Below are 22697 nucleotides of genomic sequence, written 5' to 3'. Positions count from 1 at the left end.
CCATTTCGCAAAACATTTCCAATACATTTCTATTCCATTTTCTGCCTTAGCCCTTCGCGATTGGTCAAACATATTTGGGGTGACGTCCACTTCGCCAGTCAGTCACGATGCATCACGAAAACCACGAAGATGATGTCTACACACTCATTAGGAATTAACAATGAGGCAGAACAAAAGTAAAACTGTCCTTTCCAATTCTGCGCCTTGGTCCCCATTAGCCTTCCGCGATGAGCGAAAATGTTTTCGAGCAACGTCTGGTTCGGCTGTCTGTCGCACGACGTCACAAAGCCATGGACACACACCACGTCAAAGCGACCCGTGCTCACTAAAGGAGCATTATTATGCCGAAAAAAAAAAGTCAGCGTTCCCTGGAATAGCTGAGACTGCCATTTTTGCGAATACAAGATGACTATTCACTGATCGTTCCGACGCTGTGTACTTGAAGCTGCCCGCGAGAATTGGCCTCCTTGCGCATAAAAAAATATTTTGCGTAGCGCTGCAACGTTGCCGAGCCTTTCGGACCACGTATATAACGTCGCTCTGACAAATTTTCTCGACGAAGCATGCCTTGTGGCTACAGGCTTACGCTCCTTAGCACGCCTCCGCAATGGTCAACGGCGGGTTCCGGTAGTTAAATCGGAAACTAAGAAAGGGGAAGCGGACCAATCGGAGACGCCGGCGCCACACTCTACACCCGGTTATCTACTTTCACTGCGCCAGCTCGGCCCCATGAATAACCTCTTCTCTTCTGCGCTCTCCTCGCTTCTTAAAAAAAAATAAGGGGTTTTACGTCCCAAAACCACTATCTGATTATGAGGCACGCCTTAGTGGGGGACTCCTGAAATTTAGAACACCTGTGGTTCTTTGACGTGCACTTAAATCTAAGTGCACGGGTGTTTTCACCCCCATCGGAATGCGGCCGCCGTTGCCTGGATTTGATTCCGCGATCTCGTGCTTAGCAGCCCAGCACCATAGCCATTAAGCAAACACGGCGGGTTCCTCGCCTGTTGTGAACTAGTTAGATAAGAAAAACGTGTCGCGTTAGGCAATGCTGTTCGCTTTGAAACCAGGTAATGATCCCCTCCTACAAACGAGGAGAGCTTGGTCGTGCCGCCGGAACATCGCCCTTGCTTGCGTCAGCGGTTACGTAAGTGTGACGCCACGAGACTGGAATAAATTTACGTCATAGCGCTCCAGATCAATAAAAGGACGCTAAATATTACTACGGCAACCTGACCGTGACAAGATTGCCCACAAACAAGTACCGCTTTCCGGAGCATTGAAGACAGGATATTTCTTACCCAAGAAACGCGCATTAATTTTTCTTGGTTTTTAAACAGGATACCGGCTTTGCTCTCATATTGGTTCTTGCCTTCCAGATATGTCCCGACCGACAGCACCCTCCGCCACAGGTGAGCTCGTCACATGACACTTCATCTTCTCTTCTTTTTCTAGTTACATTATTAATGCCATTACTGCCGGTCTTCTATGGGCATTAATTTAACTTAATATCTTTCATCATACTTAGAAGCCAGCCTTCACTCTAATGTTTTATAATTTTTGACACTCCATCGTTATCACTCCAACAAGACGTTTCTATCACCGCGAAGAATTAGAGAGGGAAATGAACAAAAATAAGGAAATTGTTCGAGATAATCATGCGATTCGATTGCGCGCCGTGCGCAGTTGGTCACATGGTATGCATTACAAAATGACGGCCTGCCATCATTTACAAGGCGAACAGTTTCCATACGTACACCGTTGATACTTCGCGAAGCCATATTATCGCAAATAAAAGGAAAAAAAAAAACGCAAGAGCATTTCTATGGCCGTTTAAGGGGCTGTAGTAAGTGTTCAGTGTAGCACCCGTAGTATCCGACTTTCTCTTGCTTGTGCTTCATTTATTTGCCTACAAAAACTTCACAAAGGTTCTCTCTGTAGCTTTTTCAGGAGCTTCTGCCCTAACATATCTAGCACAATTCGCATTTCGTTCCGCGACTAGTGACCATTGACTCCATTTCACTTCTATTGGCTTCACCTGGGACCTCCTGTTGGCTAGAAACCCTCTAGCTTTTCATATAACCCGCTTCCACTCAGCCGGGTTTACATCGCATATGAACCGCCCGTGATTACAATGCAAATTAAGTACCGCAGCGCACCTAATGCTCGAGAAACGCGTGCGGGTAAACCCTACAGTCCGAATAAATTACCTTGCAATGATGGAGACGATTATGTGCAACTGCCACGTAGAACGTCGTGCTTGAAATTGTACATTTTCGGCGGCTCTTATGCTTCAATTGACGGGGGCAGTTGGAGAAGTATGGGAGAGGCCTTTGCCCTGCAGTGGGCGTAACCAGGCTGATGATGATGATGATGATGCTTCAATTAATGTTCCGCAGGCGCTGAGGCCCAGCCTGCGTCACCCACAGGTAAGTAGCACTTTGACATCTTTTGGTAATTCGAAATTCGATATGACGAACGCGGATGCAATAAAATCTTGTGTGAAATGAAGTATAGAAAAAAAATTATTATCGTCGATAAAAGCGCATAACGAGTATGTGCTTATAACAAATACCAGATTTAAAAATGGCTGTTTTTGTATCGGATACCAGTTCGTTGTAAACGCTGCAGTACTCTCTCTATTGAAACTCTTAATAAGTTACTTGGCTAAAGGCATTATCGCTAACAGAACTTATATAATCGAAAACGGACCAATTGTACTCGTTAATGAGTCGCTCCTTCGCTTAGCCATGGGTTGACGTTACAGAAAAGTTATGAAATTATGTTATCCTACATGAAATGGAACCGATGTTCATCCAGTTTTAATCGGATCATTTTAACGTCGACGCCGCGGCCATAGCTTTGCCGAATGGGAAGAGATAACACTTAATCAGAGAAATCACCTTTTTCATTGGAAAATGTACCATGAGCAAAGTTAATAGCTTCGCAAAACTATCTTTGGGTGTACACTCGTGCGAAGCAAAACGTATGCCGAAATGCAGCAATAAGTGTCGCTAAAACATCGCGGATAAATTCATGGCGCGCGATGCGGCTTTCAAATGCTCTCCGACAAACGAAGGAACAAGTGTCTAATAAAGGTCTTCCGTTTGCGGTAATTCAGTTAAAGAAACTGCCACTGGAGTCTAGCTCTGTTACGTTGCTTAGTTGCACACTAAAGAGTTCTACCGCACTTGCCTGAAGTTATGCTTATATATGGGGAAATTAGGACGGCCGGGCTATATACAAGATGCGTGCTAGAGCTGCTTCGCCAGTGCTATGGCCAAAAGACAGTGCCTCATTTGTTTATTACGTTTCCCTTTCGCACAGCAACCACCATGAAAGCGGCAACGGGACCAAGTGAGTGCTCACTTTCTTCGAAATTGCAGTGTCGGCGGGTCTTGCTAAGTTGCCGTCCTACAACGGAGATCTCCATGTCCTCTGATAAAGCATGAAGGTTGCCCAAGTGGTCCTCAATAGTTACTTACGAACTGTGAAACCTTGGACGCGCGCTTTCAGTTGGTGGTTAGTAGCCGACTGTTCGTATCACCTGAGTGAGGGATGGTCTTCGAATGGCATAAGGCTCTCTAGTTCGTACTATAACAAACGATAAAAATTTTCGCTCACTCGATGCTTTCTCTACTTTTGTGCCAGCCGTATTGTAACCATCTTTTAATAGTCTTTAAAATAGTTTCATTCACTTTCCCTAACGTCCTTAGAACACAGAGCTTGGTGCACAGTGTGTATGCCTTCATTTACTGCAGCACACTATATACAACTGCAAGTTATCAATATAACATGTACTGAGTAATTTTATCGCTATTTTCGCCCGCTGAGCACGTGGCGGCAAAGTGGGCGAAATGAAATTGTAGATGGCGTAACAAACGCGAAATATCAGACAGGAAAATTTTCAAAGATACTTCAGTAAAGCGCCGACACCAGTTCACGAGGCAAGTTGCTGAAGCCTTTCACATACAAGGAGTGGCAGATGTACCCATGAATGCTTCGTCCGTATCACTCTGAAACAGTAAACTTGATTTTCATAGAAAACTTTAATGCACGGAGACAATGTTCATATTCAATCTGGTTAAATTAACTTGCCCGGTTCTTTCGTTGTCGTCGTTCTTCTGGCGGTAGCTGTGCAGTGTTTGCACGCAGCAAAATGTGGCCATGGCTTTACGAAAAAGCGAGTTTTTTGTGTGGGAAACTTTTTTCCGTTGTTTCGTGTTTTTCCGCGCCATTTGAAATTACCCACCGTAGACTACTCCGTAATCAAATGAAACCTGCATTATTTCTGAGCACGCGGCTTGCTGGTGCCAACGAAAACAAGTGCTTGTCTGTCTTCTTTGTTCGCGTACAAAAATAAATAGTGTTCTCAATACTCGTAAGATTTCTTACTCACTTTGCTGTCTGTTCCGGATAATGTAAATTGACATGCGACGTAAAGGTCGTTAAAGTGATTTAGAATTAAACTAACGTTAGGCGATCGAATACCGCCGATATAATGTATGGTATGACCAACAGAATAATGCCGCCATAAAAGCGTTGTCCGTTCCCTTGTGTAAAAAAAAAAGTGTCATCGTGTAGATTTTTCTGGATCAGATATCGACAGTGCCGCAAATTCTGAGAGGACGCCTGGCTAGAAAGCGCATGTTACAGTGTTTTACTGACGTTTTAGGAATGCCGCAACCGCCGGTGGCACCCTTGCGCCCTGCTGGTAAGTGTAGCAAGCCTCGACTAACATCAACCTCCTATCGTGTTTTGATTGAAATGTTTGCGGAATTCCGCCACTATTGCCCGCATGCGATTTACTAAAGTCATGTAGAAGCTGGGTGCATGAGTATGTGTAAGAAGATATCAATATGTGTCACGGGAGCGTGCGTTCAACTAATTGAAGTCATCAAAGTAACATGCGTCAGAAAGATCGCAAAGCACGACCTAAACACTACCTACAGACATGATAGCGTCGGAGTGTAATTTGAATATACCAGAAAACATAATTCTGTTACACGGAAACTTGAGCGCAACCACCTTTTTCCAGCGTTTCTACCATTCATAGATCGGCGTGGCCCACTCGGTTCCTTGCAACAACGCACACCCAGATGGCGCTCGCCTCCACGCATCCGCAAGAGAGCTGCTGTTGCCGGGAGGCGTGACAAGCCATTGGGGATCTCTGAATGCTATCGCGTTCCACTCTTACAGGCGAAGCTTAAGCGCCCCCCAAACGTTTAAAACTAGGTTTGCAACAACCAAAACATTGTGCGCGAGAGAAGAACACTGAAAGGCAGCAACATCTGCGGCGCTTTGACAGGATATTTTAGACGGGTTGCCGGCCATTTTTGTGTGCTCATCTGTTCTCCGAATAGCGCCAGTTACTTGACAAGCCATCTCGTACTCTACGCCGCTTGCTTACGAGCGTGAGGCTCTCGACAACGTAGGTGTTATGGTGTTGCCCGAAATTGCTGCTGTGAAATTGCGACGCTCTTAAGAAAATGAAATACCAGAGTGAGCGGCGAGTGCATGCTGCTTTCAGAACCGTGACTCTTGTAGAACACTGTAGCAATCATGATCAAGATAACCCAGAGCTAAACTGGCCGCTTGATGTTACCTCTGGTCAGCAGTTCACGAGAAAATAAATCAAACATCTTTTACAGATCTCCATCGTAGACACATGCACGTACACATGCAGGCGTGCTGAAGGGTCTCGTGACTGTAGGGCATTACTGAGGAGTGGGCACAGAAATGGCGGGCAGACGGTGTTCTGCTGCAGTTCTCAACCAAGAAATTTTGGGCGCTAACATCGCAATCGAAATCATTGCATTCTTGCAGCACGTGTACTAAAGAAAGAAATAGTTTCGAAACGCAATGAATTGGTCACCTGGTGTATAGGCAGCGCAGAGGTGCGCCATTTAAGATGAGCAGTGCGTTAGAGTGATTATCTGGCTACTTGAGGGTCATGAACAACAACAACAACAACAACAACAAAACCTATGTATACAAGTAATGCTTTACGACAAGGAGTCTCATGAAATGGAACGAAACGGTCATGGTAGTATAGACAATTGAAGAGATCGCTACATCTGCTTTAGCTACATACAGATTGTCCCAGCTAATGTTAACCAAGGTCTTCAAAAAAAAAAAAAAGAAGTGCAAAAACACGGTGCCAGGTATAAGATTTTAAGGCCTACGGAATTCGGTCGTCAGACCTGTGACAACAGAACACCATAGCTTTTGTCATTGTACCTCGCACCATTTTTTTTTCAATCTTTTTTTTTTCTTTTTCATTGAACAGCTCGGCTAACGTAAGCTGGGACACGTGGTAGACGAGGTTTACTCTAGCACTTTGACAGGAGTACAGTTAATTCCCGTTTGTTTGACCTCAGTTAATCCGACTTTTTTCTTAATTCGAACACACTGGAAAGTTTTAGCATGAAAGCAACGTTGCTATAAAAGGAAATCTCGTTCAGCCCAAATGTGATAGCGTGCTGCTTCAGTTAATTGAAGCCCGCCAGCGACTCTGGGCGCTTTTAGCCGTATGCTGACGGAGTCACGCTTCCAGAGTAAGAAGCAAACCTACATTACAAGATACTTCAAGGATACTTCAATATACTTCAAAGATTAAAATGGATCTAAACTTGGTTGTTTCGCCACCATTTTTTTTTTCATTCAGCCTTTCGTTTATTTCGACCGAATCTTTTAGTCCCACAAGGGTCGAATTAACGGAAGTCGACGGTACTCCAGTTTTCCGTCTTCTTATTATGACAACGAATTGATGAGTGAGTTGGTTCGACATACCACAAGTCAGCAGCGCAGGGAAGACGAGTACAGAAGAAAACGCAAGAGGGACGCCATGAGCGCTGAACTAAGAACTGAGTTTTATTGCTGATAATAGCGTGATCAATTGACACATGCAGGAACAAGATATCGGCTTTTGTGTGCAGATAAGTTATTAGTTCAGCACGCGAGGCTTCCATTTTACGTTTCCTCGAGTCCTCGTCTTCCTGGTGCGACAGCCTTATTAGGACGACTTCACCGACAACTGCGCATTTGTTCTCTTGAAAGTTTCCTGCCATCATCTTGTCCACGGTGCCTGTAAGCGATTTCCGTCTGAGGAGCGTTATCGCAAGATGATCTATCCTCGCGGTGGCGGAAGTAATTATAATCGCGCGGGCAAGATAGAACCTCTGCAAAGCATTTGATAGTGCCCGGACACTTTAACCTCCGATTCCAGCACTAAATTCACAAGAGGCACAGGGTTGCCGGCCGAAAAAATTATATTCAGTCAGCTCAGTGGCGAGGTTCACATACATTGATTTTCTAGGTTATTGAAATGCCCTGAGTTGGTAAACTTGACACTTTGTCGAGAAGAAAGCGTAAAAACGTAAATTAAAATCCGAAGTGGAGCGCCAGAAGTGAGTGAAGGGGGTGAGGCCTAATGGTTCTTGACAAATGCGATAGAAAAATCAAGTGAAGTCTGGGCCGTACAGATCGTGAATAATATATATAGGGCGAAGGCGTAGTGAAGTAACTGATCAAGAGTGTTGTACCAACTGAAAATGAAGCTCACGTGAAGGCCTTCTGCAGTATGGCCATTCTACGCCCATTTCGAAAGCTGTGATCATGCACTTGTCGATTTAGAAGCTGACACCATTTGGTGCATTGACCAAAATCTTATTTTTGAATCTTATATTTCTCATCCTTTTTTGATCGGTCAGATACAAGCGCCCATGTCAACTGGCTATCTGGATGAAAGCAGAATCCCTGTTCAAAAATATGAGAGCCGCGAATACCTTCGCGTTGGGAAAAAGCGATGTTATTTACTTTGTTTTGAAGCTAAGACAATAAAGTACTGAAAATTATGAAGTCCCTCTATAATGCTCTGCAGAAAAGCACAGTCTTCAATGACTGAACATGGTTTTGCATGTTGATTTAAAAGCGAACTATTGTGGATGGTGACTGGGTGGATTCGGCCACAGCTTCAGGGGACATGTGAGCTTGTCCTAACGGTGCTAGCAGCGCATACGATGCTTGTACTAGATTGGTGTCATAAATATATTCCACGTTGTCGAAACATTGCGCTTCTAAATTAAGTTAGTATCAACGCCGTTTGTTCTCGCTGTTCTTTATTTGCCAATTCCTTTGAAGCAGTGGCTCACCATGTTTCTGACTCAGTAAAGATCCTCGCTGCGGTCACCATCTGATCGTTTGTATTCGACCTAATCGCTCGCGGATGTGCTCAGTTGCAGTAGATTCGTCGTTGCCGCGCACAACGCTCTGAACATGGATCGTCTGTACTTTGCAATAACTTATAGCAAAGACGTATTACGGCTAGTCAGTGCTTACTTTGTAGATTATCACAAAAAGTCGCAGTTTTGCCCTAAAGGCGAAGCACCGATTCTTATAGCAAATTAGCAGACAGCTATACGAACTAAGGACAGTAGCTTTATCAGCCGTACGAACTTGGAAACGTTCGCTTACTAACTGAATTAATAAGGATGGTGTCAGGGCGCGAAAGCAAACAGAAACAAATCACACTCGATGACCGCGGACACTGTTGACAGCTGAGCGATGACCGATGACAGCTGTCCATCGCGAAGGGTCGGCAACGCAGGCGGACCTTGTGTAGCGGAGGTCCGTGAGCTCCGTCACAAATAGTTAATTTTGTACCTTAATATGCCAGTAACCTTCTTTTGAAGCCAACTACTGCACACGCACACGCCTTTCCTCTACTGTTCCCCACTTTGTAGCAATCAATGGCACAGTGTATCAGGGATCACCAAGTTGCACTTACGATCGCTGGACACACAGTAACAGGGCAGAAGCTGTACTGGTTTAGCATTCGGGTGCTCTCACCTGAGGTCACCAGGCGCCGCAGACAGCGGCACTTCGTTCTGCTAGAGCACAATGCTTCGCTGAAAGCGTCTATACAGCACCGCTAAGACATTCAAGGACAGAGTCTTCCATATTTTAAATATCCTGGCAAGGTGGGCTGCTTGTTGGATAACAGTCGCTTCTTGACCAGAATGTATAAAGGGCTGCCCACCGGTCGAGCGAAATGAGGATGCTATCTAAAATCTTTGATTTGACCTGACCACTCAGTCTGAGAAACCAAAACCTTAATTTTTCCATACGATACTAGATTAACCACGCGTCCGTTTGTGGGTGGAACAGGAAGCTCGGTTAATCCTTAGCTTGCGAATGCCAGTCGCCTATGCACTTTCGTATAGCAGCTAAGAAACGATGTATGGTGAAAAACAAAGACAAAAATCGCACGACTGACATCACATTGGTTGCTATAAAATGCCGCTACACACTGAATGAGACTTAAGCAGTCAGTACTTTGCCAATTGGCTGAAGCGTAGCGGTAGTCACAACGGGCAGCCAACTGGCCGGCATGATCATCCAATAATGTTTCGTCAGCGACTGCGTCACACCGAAGCAACCATTGCTGAGATGCGTAACCAGAACGTGCGTCATAACAAATCTTTCAGGTTTTGTGCCAGGGCCGCTGATGACGCGATGGACCGTGTTGGACAACCAGCTTGACTAATGTAGAGGTGCCCTACAATATGCCACAGGCTGAGCAGCCTTGCTGTTTTCCGAGCATCCAAACACGAGAACAAACATTGGGGCATCTAATGAAACCGTTGGCTTGATCCTTATTTGCCTTAATCTGGTCTATGTTGCAGCTCCCGATGGGCAGCCAGCACAGCCAGCAGCAGGTGAGTGTGAGGTTAAGAAGAGACAACGTCAAGTCTATCAGTAAACTGCACCCTTTACTGAGGTTTATTAAGTTTGAATAGCTTGACTCATATTTGGCAAATAACTGTCATTATTATGCATCACCACGAGTGAAAGAAGTGACAAATTTACTACGCAATTTATTTTCCATGTTTATTGGGTGTATAGACAGAACACATACACATACAATCTGAATATTTACTTAATATTCTCACGTCTTTATATTGTTACATGTAGAAAGACACAGACAAAAGAGGCTATTTACAGACTATTTACACGAGACTGGAGCCAGAGCACCAGGCCGACATTCACTCGCGCCAAGGGCACAGACCCACTTCGTCGTCGTTCTCACGGCGGCTCATCTCTCGGGTATTTACCGATCATATCGTACGTAATACTACCCCCCGGCGGCAAAAGCGCCGTCACGGTGCAGTTAAATATCCAAGGCACGTGGAGAGTTGTAGGGCTTGAGTCGGGTGACGTGGACAATATCACTGGTTGTCACAGCAGAGGACGTAGTGGGCGTGGCGGGAACGATTTCGTAGGTGACATCTGTCACTTGGCGAAGCACGCGATATGGGCCCGTGTAGCAGGAAAGCAGTTTTTCACAAAGGCCAACTTTACGCGATGGTGACCAAAGCAACACGAGGGTGCCGGGGACAAAAGTGACATCACGGTGACGGAGGTCGTAGCGCTGCTTTTGTTTGTCTTGAGAGACTTGTAGACGAGTGCGCGCAAGTTGGCGAGCATGGTCAGCATGGGCGATAGCATCACGGGCATAAGCGCTAGTTGATGCTGTGGTGGACGGAAGCACAGTGTCCAGTGGGAGCGTCGGTTCACGGCCATACAATAGGTAAAAAGGAGAAAAGCCAGCAGTGTCGAGACGGGAAGAGTTATACGCAAAGGTGATGTAAGGTAGAGCCTGGTCCCAGTCACGGTGGTCGTCTGAAACGTATTTGGATAGCATGTCTGTAAGGGTGCGGTTCAAACGCTCAGTCAGGCCGTTCGTTTGAGGGTGGTAGGAGGTGGTAAACTTATGCTGTATTGAGCAGGCACGCACGATATCGTCAATGACTTTGGCTAAGAACGTACGGCCACGGTCTGTTAGCAATTGACGCGGAGCACCATGAATCAAAATGATATCATGCAGGAGGAAGTCCGCAACATCAGTTGCGCAACTGGTCGGAAGAGCGCGGGTTACGGCATAGCGGGTCGCGTAGTCCGCCGCGACTGCAACCCACTTGTTACCTGATGTAGATTCCGGAAATGGGCCGAGAAGGTCTAAGCCGACACGATGGAAGGGCTCGGCAGGGATGTCGAGCGGCTGCAGGTAACCAGCGGGGAGCTGGGAAGGCTTCTTGCGTCGTTGGCAAAGTTCACAGGCGGCGACGTAACGTCGTACGGAACGGGCAAGGCCCGGCCAGAAAAAACGGCGACGTACACGGTCATAGGTTCGAGATACGCCGAGGTGTCCTGCCGTTGGTGCGTCGTGAAGCTCTTCTAAAACGGTTGAGCGGAGGTGTTTAGGTACGACAAGTAGGAACTCAGAGCCGTCCGGATGAAGGTTACGACGGTACAGAGTACCGTCGCGGAGGACGAAGAGGCGTAGTGTGGCGTCGGCCGGAGAGTGTTCAAAACGGTCGATGAGTGCTCTGATGTAGGCGTCACGACGTTGCTCGTCGGCGAAATGAAGCAGCTGCGACACAGAGAATACGCAAGCAGCACTGGGAATATTGGAGGAGTCAGGGTCGTCAACAGGATAACGCGACAAGCTGTCAGCGTCTTGGTGCAGGCGGCCAGACTTGTACACCACGGAATATGAAAATTCTTGTAGCCTCAAAGCCCATCGACCAAGCCGGCCTGTAGGATCTCTTAGCGATGAGAGCCAGCAGAGAGCATGATGGTCAGTGACTACGGAAAAAGGGCGACCGTAAAGGTAAGGACGGAACTTCGCTACCGCCCAGACTACAGCAAGGCATTCTCGTTCCGTAATGGAATAGTTGCGCTCCGGTGGTGTGAGGAGGCGGCTCGCATAAGCAATAACGCGATCCTGGCCACGCTGACGCTGGGCTAAGACGGCACCTACGCCATGACCGCTGGCATCTGTACGCAATTCTGTAGGGGCGTCAGGGTCGAAGTGGGCGAGAATGGGTGGTGAGGAGAGAAGAGTAACGAGACGAGAGAAGGCGGTAGCTTCTGCAGTACCCCACGAGAATTGTACGCCTTTCTTCAAAAGATTAGTGAGGGGTCTAGCAATTGCCGCAAAATCTTGAATAAAACGACGAAAGTACGAGCATAGCCCTACAAAACTTCGAACGTCGGCGGCTGTCTTCGGAACTGGAAAGTCTCGGACAGCGCGAGTTTTGTCAGGATCAGGCTGTACTCCGGAAGCGTCAACGAGGTGGCCCAGAACAGTAATTTGGCGGCGGCCGAAACGACATTTGGACGAGTTAAGTTGCAGCTTCGCCTTTCGAAATACATCAAGTATAGCTGTGAGACGCTCAAGGTGAGTGTCGAACGTGGGTGAGAAGACGATGACGTCGTCGAGGTAGCAGAGACAGGTGGACCATTTGAAACCTCGGAGCAAGGAGTCCATCATACGCTCAAAGGTGGCAGGGGCGTTGCATAATCCAAACGGCATTACTTTAAATTGGTATAGGCCATCAGGTGTGATGAATGCCGTTTTTTCTCTGTCCATATCGTCAACAGCAATCTGCCAGTATCCAGAACGAAGATCAATAGAAGAGAAATAGCTGGAACCGTGGAGGCAGTCAAGGGCGTCGTCTATACGCGGGAGCGGGTAGACGTCTTTCTTAGTAATCTTGTTCAGATGACGGTAGTCTACACAGAAGCGCCACGTGCCATCCTTCTTCTTAACCAGCACTACAGGTGACGCCCAGGGACTCGAAGAAGGTTCAATGATGTTTTTGTCTAGCATTTTGTTCACTTCGCTTTGAATAACTTGGCGTTCCGACGCAGAAACTCGGTATGGTCGTCGGTGAATAGGAGTAGCATCGCCAGTAAGAATCCGATGCTTGACCGCGAGCGTCTGGCTTAAAGGGCGATCGTCGAAGTCGAAAATATCTCTGTAGGCCGCTAATACTCGATAAAGGTCTTCAGCCTGCGCAGAAGACAGGTCCGTCGCAACCATTTTCTGTATCTTGGGATCGGCGGCAGAGGCTGGCACGAGAGGCCTGCTAAGCTCGCAAGAAGGATCGGTTGATAAATGTGCCACGTGATGGTCGCCGAGACAATCAACGTTGGCTAGGCAAATACCTTGTGGTAGAATTTGCTTCGCCAATCCAAAGTTAAAGATAGGCATGAAAGTGCGGTTCGCAGTAATAGTAAGTATACTGTGAGGCACGGTAACGTCATACTGTAGTGGAATGTCGCGCAGAGGAGTGACGAGGTACTCGCCATCAGGGACTGGTGGAGAAGACAAGAGTTCAATATAGGCTATTGATTGTGGCGGCATGCAAATAAAGCCAGTGGGGCGTAGGCGGCACTGGGGTGCGTCAGAAGGTTCTGCGAGAATAGGTAACTCAAGGCGAAGGGTACTGGCAGAGCAGTCAATAAGAGCAGAATGCGCGGAGAGAAAATCGAGGCCGAGAATGAGGTCGTGGGGGCAATGAGCAATCACGGTGAAGAGGACAGGAGTGTGGCGGCCGGCGATGCTAACACGTGCCGTACACATGCCGATGATAGGCACAGTACCGCCATCCGCAACGCGGACGACGCGTGCCGACGCTGGGGTGAGGAGCTTGTTCAGTCGTCGTCGGAAGGCAGCACTCATAATAGAAAGATGTGCCCCTGTGTCGATGAGTGCCGTGACAGGATATCCATCAACGTCAACGTCAAGAAGGTTTTGGTTCGTGTTTAACGTGAGCAGAGGATTTGATGGCAGTGTCGACAACGCAGCTTCACCTCCAGAAGCTGCAGTGCCTAGTTTTCCGGCTGGGCCCGGGAGGTGATAGGCGGTGAAGAGAAGCGGCGGGGTTGGGGCGAACGGGACTGACGGCGTCGAGGTGAGGGTGAGCGGCTGTAGCGAAGGTTCGGAAGAGGAGCATCAGCGGCAGTGGGTTCACGGCGGGTGGCATAGGGAACAGAAGGTCCAAAGGTGCGGGAGGAAGTGGCGGCGTATGTTCGAGGAGGCGGAGGCCATCGGTTGCGGCAGTGACGAGCGACGTGGCCGATGCGACAGCAGTGAAAGCAGATTGGTCTGTCATCAGGGGTACGCCAATCGGACGGGTTGCGGCGAGATGTGGCGGAAAAGGACTGTCGGGGACGAGGAGGGCCGGTGGAGAACTGGGGAACGCTGGGTTGAGATGTTGAACACACGGAGTTCAGACCCATGTTCTCAAATTCTTGTCGGACTACGGCCTGAATCATGGCAATCGTGGTTGCTGGCGGATCGGGAGGCGTCGTGGAGAAAGCTGGCGAACAGGCGGCCTCAAGCTCGCGGCGAACAATACGGGTGACGTCGTCACAGGTGGTGGCCTGACGCGATCGACCCTCACATGTCGACGTAGCAGCGGTGTTGGGTAGCCGCGTGATGTGGTGTGTGATACGACGGCTCTTGGCTTGTTCAAGGCGACGGCATTCTTTAATGATGTCGTCGATTGTCGAGACATTGCCGAAAACAAGCAAATTGAAAGCGTCGTCGGCGATGCCTTTTAGGACATGTGACACTTTATCGGATTCAGACATAGCATCGTCAGCTTTGCGGCATAGAGCCAAGACGTCGAAGATGTAGGAAACGTAAGGCTCTGTAGATGTCTGAACGCGAGACGCAAGAGCCTTTCTCGCGGCAACCTTGCGGCCAATGGGGTCGCCGAACAGTTCCCGTAGCTTTTCTTTGAAAGAGTCCCAACTGCTGATCTCTTCGTCATGCGTCTGGTACCACACGCGAGGCGTCCCGCCAAGATAAAAGATGACATTGGCGAGCATAATGGTTGGGTCCCACCTGTTATTAGCGCTGGCATGTTGATATAGCTTCAGCCATTCGTCAACGTCCTGTCCCTCCAGGCCAGAGAACACACCAGGGTCGCGATGTTGGGCAACCGTAACGACGGGAGCAGTCGGACCAGCCGAAGCCGTTGCAGAGGCGGGCTCGTCACCGGGAGGCATGGTGACAAGCTCGACGTACCGACCACTCCGGAGTTCCGTGGCGAGGACGGGGATCGCTGACCTCCACCAGAATGTTACATGTAGAAAGACACAGACAAAAGAGGCTATTTACAGACTATTTACACGAGACTGGAGCCAGAGCACCAGGCCGACATTCACTCGCGCCAAGGGCACAGACCCACTTCGTCGTCGTTCTCACGGCGGCTCATCTCTCGGGTATTTACCGATCATATCGTACGTAATAATATGTAGCCTCAAATGATTCAAATGATAAACTTTTGTTGAAGGAAGGAAGGAAATCAACTTTATTCAGGTCCTGCAGGCCACGAGAGCTTTGGGCTCTCATGGAGTGGGCGTCTCCCACGACGGAACCGGGAGGTTGAGTTTCCTGGCGGCGTCGTGGACCTGCTGGACGGCCCAGAGTTGGGGAGCGAGTTCTTCGCTCCGGATTGCCTCTTCAAACTTGCGCTTGTCCTGTTCGTAGTTTACGTGAGCTTGCGAGCACGGCCAGAGTAAATGATAAACGTTAAGGGATGTATTGCAATTGGTGCAATAAGACTTGTCGTAGAGCTCAGGCATGTAATGGTGTAATCTGTTTTGAGTGGGGTATGTGTCTGTTTGTAGCATTCTGAGTGTAACCGCTTGAGCTCGAGTGAGCGTGCGGTGTGGCGTGCTATATTGTCTGCGTTGTAGGTAGTAGTGTTTAGTGACTTCGTTGTATGTAGTGGGCGCGTCCTTATTCTCCGAGTGGTCGGGTGAAGCCGCGCGGTCTGTAAGCGCGCGCGCAGCCTCGTGTGCCGCCTCGTTAAGGTTGGGGACGTCGCCGAGCTTTGGTCCTAAGTGTGCCGGGAACCAGTATATGAAGTGTTTCTTAATCTCTTTCTTTGAAACAATTTTGAGAGCCTGTGCGCAGACCGTGCCCTTCTGGAAAGCTCTGATAGCGGCTATGGAGTCGCTGTAGATATGGGAAAGATTGTCGTCGGTGAGCGCAACAGCGATCGCAACCTGTTCGGCCTGTTCAGGCTTCCTTGCAATTACCGTGGCTGCATATCTTGTGGATCCGCGGCCGTCCACAACCGCCACTGCGAAAGCTTTGTTTCCCGTGTATGCCGCCGCGTCCACAAAAGCTGAGCGTTCACGGTTCGCCAAGGCTTGGTTAAGAAGGAATTGTCCTCTCGCTTGTCGTCTGCCCCTGTTGTTTTCGGGGTGTACGTTTCTGGGTATAGGGCGGACCGTGATCCTGGCGCGTATGTCCCGTGGGAGGTCCGCAAAGTCTTTTTCTATGTGTCCTTGTGCAAAGCCTAGCTTCTCTAGGATCGTGCGCCCCGGAGGCGTCGTCGAAAGCCTAGCAAGCTGGGCGCGCTGCTGGGCTTCGGCAATTTCTTCCAGGGTGTTGTGCATGCCCAGGTGCCCCAGCTTCTCGTTGCTGGTGCTGGTTGGAATGCCGAGGGCTTGCTTGGTGACCTTCCTGATTTGGGCATTCAGTCTGTCTCTTTCGGATCGTGTCCAATTGAGCATTGCCGCAACGTATGCGAAGTGACAGGTGACGAACGCGTGTATGAGTTTGATGAGGTTATGTTCCTTGAGGCCCCTGTGTCTATTGGCAATTCTTCTGAAGTTATGTGCACATGACATCACCTGAGGCACGTGCTATGACGTAATTTTATTCAAGCGTGCTGGTATCTGCATATTTGCCAGTTTTTTTTTCACTCTCTATGCAACGTCACGAAATTTACACGGTGAGTGAGATCATAAAACGCGCGCTGCTCACAATGACACTTCATATTTGTAAATATCTTCTGCATATTTAATGTTGCATTGTTTCTTATGTGACGCACATATACAGACACAACTATCTAATATGACCATGCAACAAATCAAATTACATCTTGTTCTCACAATTTTTTACAGCTTATACAAAAAAATGGAAACGCCTTTGTTTCGAGTGCATTTATAAAACAACCATATTTTTGTTCGAGTACCATTTCTTGATTCTTAGCTATAAAGACTAGCAGCTAAAATGATAGCGTCGGACTGAATTAGAACTGAACCAAAAGCCCAAATGAACTGCTATTTTCAGCCGAAGCGGAACTGAAGCCAACCATTATTTTTCGTCCACATAGGAACCAAACCCGAACAGGAACCTATTGGCTAAATCATTCCTAACGGGAAAATAAACGGTTCGGAAGGCGCTGTGGGCGATATGCTGGGGGAAGGTCAGAGGGGAGTCGTCGGACAAGGGCTCAAAGCCTCCCGCAGCCTGCAAACGATTCCTATCACTACAGCAAAGTTCAAATAACTTCAAATAACCACAAAATCTTTTGCAGACTCGCTACTTTGTTAATTTTCGTGCCACCGAAGCTGTCCTTGAAGCGATGAAAACAGTGGGCGTTTTACATGTGCTTACGCATCTTGCTCCAGCAAATGGATCGGAACAATGCTGTTCAACTTCCTGTTTCGTTGTGACGTTGCACGCGATCGGGTGAGCTGCAGTTGTAGCCCAACTACTCACAAGAAGGCCATAGCGTCGAAACTCCTAACTTTCTTTTCGGTGCTGTTCGGGGACACGTGTCACGTACGCGAAAGCGTTACGTGTGCCAACGATGACAAAATAAAGCTCTCCATTGGATCCACAGACCAGATAGGCAGGTGATAAAGAAGTAAATATCTTTTAGAAATGCAACACATTTTTAACGGGGCGTAAGTTTGCTCTGCTTGGTACAAATACTTGGGAGTGTTGCTAGGTCATCAGTGCAGGTTGATGAGACTGCGAAATATGACAACTAGGAGAAACTCAACCTCGACCGCTGTTTCTGGATGCAGTGCCCCATCCTCATAAAGTAATTTATCTACATCAACTATGCAGCAAGCTACAATATTGCAGAAAAGGCCGCAATGCAATTGGCGCAGTAATTAAAACACACTATAAACACGTGACAGCTTCCCACTTTGAGCCCTTTGAGATAGCGGCACTTGTCCGAGTGCGTTGTTAAAACTGCACTCGGTTGCAGTCAGTGCAGAACAGAGCTTTCTCTGTATGGCTGACCAATGTCACGCAGGCCTGTATCGTTGCCAAATGTTAATATGCTAGTCCCTCACTGGTCCTCACCAAAATGAACGAGGTGCACGCAGGTGCAAGAAAGCACAGGTGAAATTAAATAGAAACAATTGTTTTGAAAGCACAAGATACTGTTGCGTTCTAATGCAAATCACAGTATGCTTCCGCGCCATCATTCACAGTGTATTCAGTTTCTTGCGCACCGTTTCAGGCGCTGTGTACAAAACTGTATGCGCGCATATAGTGCATTACTAGCAAAAGCATTGATGAAAGTAATCTTTAACATGTGTCACATACATGTTGTAATACTTCTCAGTAGAATGAACGAGAAAAAAGGACTTTAACCAATGGGCCCAATTTTATTAATCCTACCATAAGAAGCCAACAAACACAGACACCAAGGACAACACACGGGAAAAAACTTGTGCTTACTAACTTAAATAAAGAAATGATAAATTAATGGAATTGAAAGTGGATGAAAAAAAAAAAAACTTGCTGCAGTTGGGGAAGGATCCCACGTCTTCGCATTACGCGTGCGATGCTCTACCAACTGAGCTACCGCCGGCGCCGTCTTCTCATTCACTTTCTGGGGAATTTTTGTGTTGCTACTGGAACTATTCCTGGGATTTTTTGGCAGCGCCAACAGTCACAAATCTTAGCGACGGATGTGGAATTGTGATTCAAGTCTGAATAACATGAGCAAGATGTTTTAGTAAAACGAGTGAGAAGTTTGGCAGCTGGGTGTTCTTGCTAAGTACGAGAGGTAGGTACCAGATATACGAGGTATGTCAGAAACGTTTGTGCATGCAAGAGCTAAAAGAAGATTTGGGCACGTTTCAGCTATATCAATGCAGTCACCTTCAAAATACTTTCCATTAGACAAGATACACTTCGTCAATCACTTCTCGATGTATATAAAATAGTGCGAAACAGAGCGTGCAGGCGCCGTGCGACACTCGTAAAAGCGAAAACATTTCGAGGCGAAACTTAAGAACGCAAGTTCCAACCCAAGCAAAAGGCAGTCTGCATTTAAAGTGTTGATATTGTAACGCACAGTTGAGTGATGGCGCTTTAATCGCTTTATCTTGGGCGAACTTGTGCCCGACAAACAGCTAAACAAGAGCCTCACTGGAGCGTCCGCAGTCTTTTCGCAAGAGACTCGCACCTCTTCTTCTTCCCTCGTGTCCCGCGCTCATGACACGCTGCTCCGATTGCGCGTGCCTTGCGAGCCCGTGTTGCCCGCTTCACTGCCGCTATATTTCGCAGGTAGCAGTAAACAACTGGACGAACGCAGGAGGCGGATGGCGCGCGTAATTTGAAATCATCTTGTGTCATTGTCCCCCTTCCAAGAGTGCATCGTCCCGATGCTCATACAGAGGGCGGTGATTTCTAGACTGTCATGATTTCGCAATGCTTGTAGGCGGAAGCAGTTATTGCCTGTCGTAGTACGGTTTCATTCTGACGACGTGGACGATTTCTGTTCGATGCCGCCGTCGTGATGAGGTTACTTGACCTTCTGGAGCAACTTCGTAGTTCAACGGACTAATTCGGCGAATTATCCTATACGGGCCGAAGTAACGACGAAGAAGCTTCTCGGATAGGCCGCGCATCCGTACGGGAGTCCACACCCATACTTTGTCTCCAGGTGCATACTGGACGGCTCTTCGTCGCACGTTGTATCGGTCCGCGTCGGTTTGCTGTTGCTGCTGGATGCGGTGTCGTGCCAGCTGCCGTGCTTCTTCAGCTCTTTGTGTGAAGGCGCTGACGTCATTGTCATTTTCGGAGGTCTCATCTACTGGTAGCATTGCATCTAAGGTTGTGGTGACGGTCCGGCCAAAAACGAGTTGGAAAGGTGTCATTTGAGTCGTCTCTTGCACAGCGGTATTGTACGCGAACGTTGCGTACGGTAGTATCCTGTCCCATGTTCGGTGCTCCATGTCCACGTATATTGACAGCATATCAGTCAGCGTTCTGTTGAGTCGCTCAGTCAGTCCATTTGTCTGCGGATGATATGGCGTGGTTTTTCGGTGACTGGTGTGCGTCAATTTCATAATGGACTGTGTCAAGTGGGCAGTAAATATGGTTCCTCGGTCCGTGATGAGAACTTTAGGGGCGCCGTGCCGTAGTACTATGTTAGTGACAAAAAAATCAGCTACTTCACTGGCCGTTCCCTTGACAAGAGACCCTGTCTCGGCATATCGAGTTAGGTAGTCAGTTTCAACTACGGTCCAACGCTTTCCTGATGACGATGTGGGAAAGGGGCCAAGTAAGTCCATTCCCACTTGTGCGAATGGAGTTTCCGGTGGCTGTATCGGTTGTAGGAGGCCTGCTGGCTTGAATGGTGGTATTTTACGTCTTTGACAGTCCCGGCAGGTTCTTACGTAGTGTTGCACAGAATTCAATAACTTTGGCCAGTAATACTTCATGCGGATGCGTGCGAATGTTCTGCTCACTCCTAAATGTCCTGCTGCTGGGTCGTCATGGCATGCTTCCAATATCTTGAGTCGTAACTTTGAAGGTACGACGAGCAGAAATGTCTCTGCACTATGTTCAAAATTTCGTTTGTACAGGACATTATTTCTCAGGACGAACGACGACAAGCTGCGTACAAAAGCTCGTGGAATGTCGACAGCATGTCCTTCTAGGTAATCAATGAGCAGGCGTAACTCCGCGTCGGATCGCTGATGCTGAGCCATTTGTGATGTTGTTACAGCTCCTAGGAAAGGGCAATCCTGTTCATTTTCCCTAAGCGTAGATTCCGTGTATTCAATCGGGGGACGGGACAAGCAATCTGCATCACTGTGCTTGTGACCGGACTTGTATACGACCGTTATATCGTATTCCTGCAGCCGTAGACTCCATCTTGCCAGCCGTCCAGATGGGTCTTTGAGATTCGCCAGCCAGCACAGCGAATGATGGTCGCTGATAGCGCGGAATGGTCGGCCATATAAGTATGGTCTAAACTTGCTGATGGCCCATATCACCGCGAGGCATTCTTTTTCTGTCGCTGAGTAGTTCACCTCAGCCTTCGAAAGTGTTCGACTGGCATACGCAATGACTCGTTCCTCTCCGTTTTGCCACTGAATGAGGACGGCACCAAGACCTAAATTGCTTGCGTCTGTGTGAATATCAGTTTCGGCTTCCTCGTCGAAATGAGCAAGAACTGGGTAGTTCTGAAGACGCTTGCGGAGCTCATTGAAAGCATTCTCCTGCTCATTCAACCAGACGAAAGGCGCGTCTTCCTTTGTTAGCCGCGTTAGTGGTTCGGCGATCCTTGAAAAATTTTTCACAAAGCGTCTGTAGTAGGCGCAAAGTCCTAAGAATCGCCTAACAGCCTTTTTGTCGGTTGGTTTCGGAAATTTCTCCACTGCCGCAGTCTTCTCAGGGTCAGGGCGAATGCCTTCTGAACTGACGACATGGCCGAGGAAAAGAAGCTCGCGAAAGCCAAAATGACATTTCTGCGGTTTTATCGTCAGACCTGCTGACCTAATCGCTTCCATCACAGCCCGCAGTCGTTCTACATGCTGCTCGAAGGTGGTAGAAAAAACCACGACATTGTCAAGATAAACTAGACAGGTTTGCCATTTCAGACCGGTGAGCACAGTGTCCATCATCCGCTGAAATGTGGCAGGTGCGGAACAAAGGCCGAATGGGAGCACTTTGAACTCATACAGTCCGTCTGGCGTCACAAACGCCGTCTTTTCACGATCTCGTTCGTCCACTTCTATCTGCCAGTAGCCGCTTCTGAGGTCCAGGGGGGAAAAGAATTTGGCATCTCGTAGTCTATCTAGAGTGTCATCGATTCTTGGAAGTGGGTACACATCCCGCTTTGTGACGGCGTTCAGCTTTCGGTAATCAATGCAGAAGCGCAAGGTTTGATCCTTTTTCTTTACAAGTACTACAGGCGACGCCCACGGACTGGCCGACGGCTGAATTACGTCATCTTCAAGCATTTCCTTAACTTGACTTCCGATGGCTTCCCTCTCTTTTGGTGACACTCGGTAGGGATGCTGGCAAATAGGCCTCACTGATTCGTCAACAATTATCCGATGTTTGGCAATAGATGTCCGCCGGACTTTGGATGACACTGAAAAACATTCGGCAAATTCTCTTACGAGGGTCTCTATTTGCTCCTTCTGTCTGGGTGATAGGCCTGGTTCGATGTCGATGGCTGCAAGGACAGAATCCACATCTTGAAAATTCGATGGTGAAGACTCTAGAATGCTGAGATCTGGAACTTGGACGAAGTTATTAAGGGTGGCAACAACGGTTCCCTTCGCGACATGTTGCACCTCATTCCCAAAATTAGTGAGGAAAACGTTGGCACATCCGCCACGCAGCTGGACAAGGCCTCTTGCCATGCAGATCCCTTTTTCGAGTAGGAGACTGGTGTTGCTGTCTGCAATTCCTTCGTAGTCGCTGAACGCGTCGCTTCTGACTGTGACGGCTACGCTGGATCTCGGAGGAAGCATCACGTCGTCATCGGCAATGTAAAGGGCGTCGAATTTTTCTTCAGTGTTGAATGCTGCGACAGCGTGCTTGGTTGAGAAGGAAACACATGATTCCCGCAAGTTGATTATAGCGCCATTATCCTGCAAGAAGTCCATGCCAATAATCAAGTCTCTTGAGCACTCGGAAAGCACGATAAAGCTGGCGACGTACGTGAAGCCTCGTATTCCTATTCTAGCCGTACACTTGCCCGTCGGGTCGATGAGGTGTCCTCCTGCTGTGCGAACTTGTGGCCCTTTCCAAGGAGTCAGCACTTTCTTCAGTT

General features: G+C 48.1%; 1 long non-coding RNA gene across 1 annotated transcript in view; it reads left to right on the top strand.

Annotated features, from left to right (window-relative positions):
• LOC140213222 (uncharacterized) overlaps window positions 1-22697 on the top strand; it is a 49481-nt gene that overhangs the window by 17927 nt on the left and 8857 nt on the right. Inside the window, exons 3-7 of the long non-coding RNA XR_011890166.1 lie at window positions 1380-1412; window positions 2400-2429; window positions 3328-3357; window positions 4676-4714; window positions 9687-9719. This is a non-coding gene — a long non-coding RNA (uncharacterized lncRNA). The remainder of the gene's footprint in view (window positions 1-1379; window positions 1413-2399; window positions 2430-3327; window positions 3358-4675; window positions 4715-9686; window positions 9720-22697) is intronic.

The sequence above is a fragment of the Dermacentor andersoni genome, chromosome 9 (genome assembly GCF_023375885.2).
Source record: "Dermacentor andersoni chromosome 9, qqDerAnde1_hic_scaffold, whole genome shotgun sequence".
Lineage (NCBI taxonomy): Eukaryota > Metazoa > Arthropoda > Arachnida > Ixodida > Ixodidae > Dermacentor > Dermacentor andersoni.
Note: the sequence above shows the minus strand (reverse complement) of the source record. Positions and strands in the feature narration are given on the sequence as shown.